This window comes from Mizuhopecten yessoensis, unplaced genomic scaffold (genome assembly GCF_002113885.1).
Source record: "Mizuhopecten yessoensis strain PY_sf001 unplaced genomic scaffold, ASM211388v2 scaffold4823, whole genome shotgun sequence".
In the NCBI taxonomy this organism is placed as follows: Eukaryota; Metazoa; Mollusca; class Bivalvia; order Pectinida; family Pectinidae; genus Mizuhopecten; species Mizuhopecten yessoensis.
The window spans coordinates 276,768-283,517 of record NW_018405739.1 but is presented as its reverse complement, the minus strand read 5'-3'; the positions used below and the strand labels follow the sequence as shown (position 1 = coordinate 283,517).

Here is a 6,750-nt window from a genome sequence, read left to right as displayed (position 1 = left end):
ACTATTTTTGTTGACCTTTGTCCATGGAAGGTCCCTGCAAAATTTCATTGAAATTGGTTCAGGGGTTTTGGAGAAGAAGTCGAAAATGTAAATTGTTTACGGACGCACGACGGACGACGGACGACGGACGACGACGGACAAAAGGCGATCGCAATAGGTCACTTGAGACTTTGTCTCAGGTGACCTATAAATTTAAGCTACTTTGCCTCCTTTTGGCTACACCTCTCAGACCCTGGGGGTGCACATGATGACAACTCCAACCAAATTTGAATTATTTTCCACTGAAATTAATGTATACCCAAAAGTCTCATTTTTACCCTCTCCCCTTGAATAAATAAGTGACAATTGTGAAACACCTTTACATCAGATATACACCTTCTATACATCAGATACACATCCCCTATACAACAGATACATACCTCCTATACATCAGATACACACCTCCTTTACATTAGATAAACACCTTCTATACATCAGATACACACCTCCTAGACATCAGATACACACCTCCCATACATCAGATATACACCTCCAATACATCAGATACACACCTCCAATACATCAGATACACATCTTCTATACATCAGATACACACCTCCTAGACATCAGATACACACCTCTCATACATCAGATATACACCTCCCATACATCAGGTATACACCTCCTAGACATCAGATACACACCTCTCATACATCAAATACACACCTTCTATACATCAGATACACACTTCCTAGACATCAGATACACACCTGTCATACATCAGATATACACCCCCTAGACATCAGATACACACCTCTCATACACCAAATACACATCTTCTATACATCAGATATACACCTCCTAAACATCAGATACACACCTCTCATACACCAAATACACATCTTCTATACACCAGATACACACCCCTCATACATCAGGAATACACCTCTCATACATCAAATCCACACCTCCTATACATCAGATACGCATCTTCTATACATCAGATACGCACCTCCTAGACATCAGATCCACACCTCCCATACATCAGATATCCACCTCCTAGACATCAGATACACGCCTCTCATACATCAGGAGTACACCTCTCATACATCAGATATACGCCTCCTAGACATCAGATACCCACCTCTCATACATCAAATACACATCTTCTATACACCAGATACACACCCCTCATACATCAGGAATACCCCTCCCAGACATCAGATATCCACCCCCTAGACATCAGATACACACCTGTCATACATCAGATATACTCCTCCTAAACATCCGATACACACCTCTCATTCATCAGATATACACCTCCTGGACATCAGATACACACCTCTCATACACCAAATACACATCTTCTATACATCAGATACGCACCTCCTAGACATCAGATCCACACCTCCCATACATCAGGTATACACCTCCTAGACATCAAATACACACCTCTCATACATTAGGAAGCCGTCACCCATGCATCAGATATACACCTCCCATACATCAGATCTACACCTCCTAGACATCAGATACCCACCTCTCATACATCAAATCCACACCTCCTATACATCAGATACGCATCTTCTATACATCAGATACACCCCTCTCATACATCAGGAATACACCTCCCATACATCAGATATACACGTCTAATTTTTTCCCAGCTTTTCTTGACATGTTAATGGCTGAATTGAATTCACCTGGCTTGTCAACATAGTTACATAGTGACAACTGATGCACCTCACAGAGAGTGTGAGACAGGCACAGGGAAACAAGATATTTCCTACTTTCACTTTATATTCATTCAATGCTTATTCTTTTGGCTTTTAGCTTCAGAATCGATCATGGAATTTGGTAAATAAGGAAACAGTTTGTTTTGTTCACGTCAGGAGTTCAGAAAAAAGTCGTATACATTACATATTTCATGACAATAATGGTAACGTGACAAAGAGCAAGGCTTCCCCACACTCGACTTATCGTTTTGAATATTATTCCTGCCATATGTTGAAAGTTAAGCACCTTAGAGTATAGTTTCCCTGAGATTAAATACAGCTTTCAATACAAATATTGGAAAATATAAATAATAACAATGACGGAAATCACGTCACCATCTTCTCTAAGCCATATCATATGGCGTCTATCTCGTAGAAATTCGCATGTTAGGCAACCACCAGTATTACCTTCCCGCAGTTACAATACCTGTCGAGCTCAAATCAGTTCCTGAGACTGGATCGTCACAGCCTAGTTTCGCTACACTAGTACTGCTTCTCTATTATGACGTCATCATCATTGGCGTCACATATATTGTCGACATCGCATATATTGCCGATGTCACATATTGACGGCGTAAACATTGACACAGAGACGAGAACAAACACGGGGGTTCGTTTCGCGGGTACGTCCGAGGAAAATAAGGACCATATGTACGAATCAAGGTAACCAAGCAGATGCATAGAAGTATTGGATATCAGTTCTAAGTGTCTTGAATAAAATATTGTTTGATTTTTGTATTTGAAAATAAATCAATTAATTTGATTCGTCCTTTTGCCTGTAAACTTCAGTCTCTGGACACCATGCTGTACCCGGATCAGTAATTGCCATGTACCAGTTGTATTATGCTAATATCATACTGACAAATATCATATTCAAGTTATAAACTTATCCTTTAAACACTGTCCTACTTTTATAAACAACGACCCGCAAATATATATTGTTTACTGGATCATCAACTATTTTACTCGTACATCATGATACATGTACCTGGTACACCACGATAACCTGTATAACACGATATCGATAAATAGAGGTTCCGTATCGATTGGGGTTTGGTTACCATGTAACGTCTCGAGTTTGTTAATTTCCAAATTGTATAAAAACACCAGGGTTACCACATGTCTTTTACATTTTGAAAATAAACTCACGAGAGTTAGATAAACATGATAACCAACAATCACGAGTTTGTAGACCTTTTTTCTCCCGCAACGTTTATATTTACATGGAAAAACCACATGTTTATTATGAAAACAACTTGATGTCTGTTTCAAATATATGGAAACAATTGTCATAGATCATGACGTCACAGTAAAAGATGACGTCGCGAATCATTATAACGTGACGTCAGAATTGAAAAGATTGACAAATGATATTAGCCCCAGTGCGTTACCCCTAGTGAGTAAACAATAATGTCAACCATAGGGAAACCTTTAATGGTTGTTAGAGAAATCACGGTAACTGACACATTGGTGTTACTTGTATATCACGACAACTGATACACCACGGTAACCGATCTTTCACTAGATACTTCATCACGTCAATTGATACACCACAATAACCGGTAACTCACTAGATACTTCATCACGACAATTGATACACCACGATAACCGGTATATCGCTAGATACTTCATCACAACAATCGATACACCACGATAACCGGTCTATCGCTAGATACTTCATCACGACAATCGATACACCACGATAACCGGTCTATCACTTGATACTTCATCAGCATAACTTTTACACCATGATAACCGATCTTTCACTAGATACTTCATCACGTCAATTGATACACCACAATAACCGGTAACTCACTAGATACTTCATCACGACAATCGATACACCACGATAACCGGTCTATCACTAGATACTTCATCAGCATAACTTTTACACCACGATAACCGGTATATCGCTAGATACTTCATCACGACAATCGATACACCACGATAACCGGTCTATCGCTAGATACTTCATCACGACAATCGATACACCACGATAACCGGTCTATCACTAGATACTTCATCAGCATAACTTTTACACCACGATAACCGGTATATCGCTAGATACTTCATCACGACAATCGATACACCACGATAACCGGTCTATCGCTAGATACTTCATCACGACAATCGATACACCACGATAACCGGTCTATCACTAGATACTTCATCAGCATAACTTATACACAACGATAACCGGTATATCGCTAGATACTTCATCACGACAATTGATACACCACGATAACCGGTCTATCGCTAGATACAACATCACGACATCTGATACACCACGATAACCGGTCTGTCTCTAGATACCTCATCACGACAATCGATACACCACGATAACCGGGCTATCACTAGATACTTCATCAGCATAACTTTTACACCACGATAACCGGTATATCGCTAGATACTTCATCACGACAATTGATACACCACGATAACCGGTATACCGCTAGATACTACGTCACGACAATCGATACCCCACGGTAACCGGTATATTGCTAGATACTACATCACGACAACTGATACACCACGATAAGCGGTATATCGCTAGATACTACGTCACGACAATCGATACCCCACGGTAACCGGTATATTGCTAGATACTACATCACGACAACTGATACACCACGATAAGCGGTATATCGCTAGATACTACGTCACGACAATCGATACACCACGGTAACCGGTATATTGCTAGATACTACATCACGACAACTGATACACCACGATAACCGGTCTATCGCTAGATACAACATCACGACAACTGATACACCACGATAACCGGTCTGTCTCTAGATACTTCATCACGACAATCGATACACCACGATAACCGGTCTATCGCTAGATACAACATCACGACAATCGATACACCACGATAACTGGTCTATCACTAGATACTTCATCACGACAATCGATACACCACGATAACCGGTCTATCATTAGATACTACATCACGACAATCGATACACCACGATAACCGGTATATCGCTTGACACTTCATCACGACAATCGATACACCACGGTAACCGGTATATCGCTAGATAATACATCACGACAACTGATACACCACGATAACCGGTCTATCACTAGATACTTCATCACGACAACTGATACACCTCGAAAACCGGTATATCGCTAAATAATACATCACGACAACTAATACACCACGATAACCTGTATATCACTAGATACTTCATCACGACAATCGATACACCACGATAACCTGTCTATTAATATAACTGTAGCTTCAAAATAACTATTGCACTACGATGACTGATTCCCGGTCATTCACTTGGTGGATTTAAATGCTCTTGTAATAGATTATCTGTTCTGTTTTATAAAGAAGTGAAGTTCAAAGGAATAAACTGTTAGGCATGTTGAATTGAAATCTCCAAATAACGCTCACAATTATGTTTAATATTTCAAACCGTGTATGTTAACATCAGTTCTACGACGTCGATTTGTAGAAACCTTTTCATTACGTTACGTATGTTAACATTCTCCTGTCAATTGTAATTAATATGGCCTTATTAGTTCAATGTATCCCAATGTACAACAGTTTTACAAGATATAAAAAGGCTAGTACGGAACACACTTAAAATACTACACACAGAATTTAAACTCCACCTGGATTATCGGATAAACTTTAGTAAATAATAAACTGCTTGATTGATTTATATTGAAACCAGTCAGACAACACTATAGGTGTTCAACTAGGCATCAGCTTTGCGAGTGTATAATGAGCTGAACAATAATGTTAAAACAAGAACACACATGTACTCAAATGTAATCAAAATATTATTCCGTTACTAGAGCAGTGAATGCTTGTAAAACTATAGACATCGGTCTATAATACACATGAACTCTGGTACCAGTATATATAGCGCGCGTAGTGCACAAGATGTTACATACATGACGGTTGGATCTTATCAAGAATAGTCAATATATCCAAACAAATATTAGAATTGTTTATAAAATGTATGTTTTAAAGCATAAATGACATGTGTAAATATGTGTTGGTGTGTATGTGCTTTGATGTAGTTATTATGGTATACATACGTACTTTCTCAATCTGGTTTCCTCACGTGTGTCCTGCAAGCTTTTGCCCATGCGCTGGTGTGGACTATTTATATCGTAGTCAGTCAACACTTATCCTCATGACATGGTCGCGCTTCTTTTGTCGTGTAAGTCCTGTAGTAACTATGGGCTGGTCTGTACTACCTGAACCCTTCATTGACGGTTAAAGCGCTTGTTGTAATATGAGATTCAACTACTCATGATCAATGACACACTTTTTAAAACTACTATTTAAATCGTCAGTTTGCTTTTATATTCCAATGCCGCTAGAACCTTTACACGAACAAATCCCCCGACGACAGAAGTGTTGACTTAACCATATTGTAACCCAAATATGACAAGAATATATTAATTAAAACCTGTGATCTATATCAATATGACCACCTGACCTAGCGCGTGGTTGTAATGGCGGTACTCAACTATCCGCCGTTCAAACTTCAATTCAATGTCTTTCTTATTTAACTATAGTTATACAAATACCAACAGAGCAAACAGATCCATACGTAATCGAAAAGTAACAGAAGAATATTGCCCCCAATTGATTCTTGTTCGCCTTTTGTTTGAGCCTTTACGCGAGTTCCTTTTAATTAATATACATCAAACACGCTATGAAACAGAAATCAGTGCAGTGAATTCCGGCAACCTTGCGCGTCCAATTATTTTGCGCATCGATAACTGGGCCCGTATTCATGAAACCATTGATACATTAATAATACAATCTTATTTTGTAAATGATATGAAAAAGAATTCAAGAGACTTAAAGCGAAATATTTTTGAATGCTTACATTGGATCGTTGGACATAATTTAAGCGAGTTACAAGAAAGCTGGTTTAGCACAAAAGTCATGCTTGACCATGCGAACGGTTTCATGAATACGGGCCCTGAGCTTTATTTCAAATAGTAGCTTTGCTCAAGT

The 6,750-nt window shown here is 39.0% G+C and overlaps 1 protein-coding gene across 1 annotated transcript in view; it reads right to left on the bottom strand.

Moving 5' to 3' along the window:
• LOC110449807 (organic cation transporter protein-like) overlaps window positions 1-5,879 on the bottom strand; it is a 36,660-nt gene extending 30,781 nt beyond the window's left edge. Inside the window, exon 1 of the mRNA XM_021496901.1 lies at window positions 5,821-5,879. The gene's annotated coding sequence lies outside the window, so the exon portion shown is untranslated. The remainder of the gene's footprint in view (window positions 1-5,820) is intronic.
• Window positions 5,880-6,750: the final 871 nt, after the last annotated feature.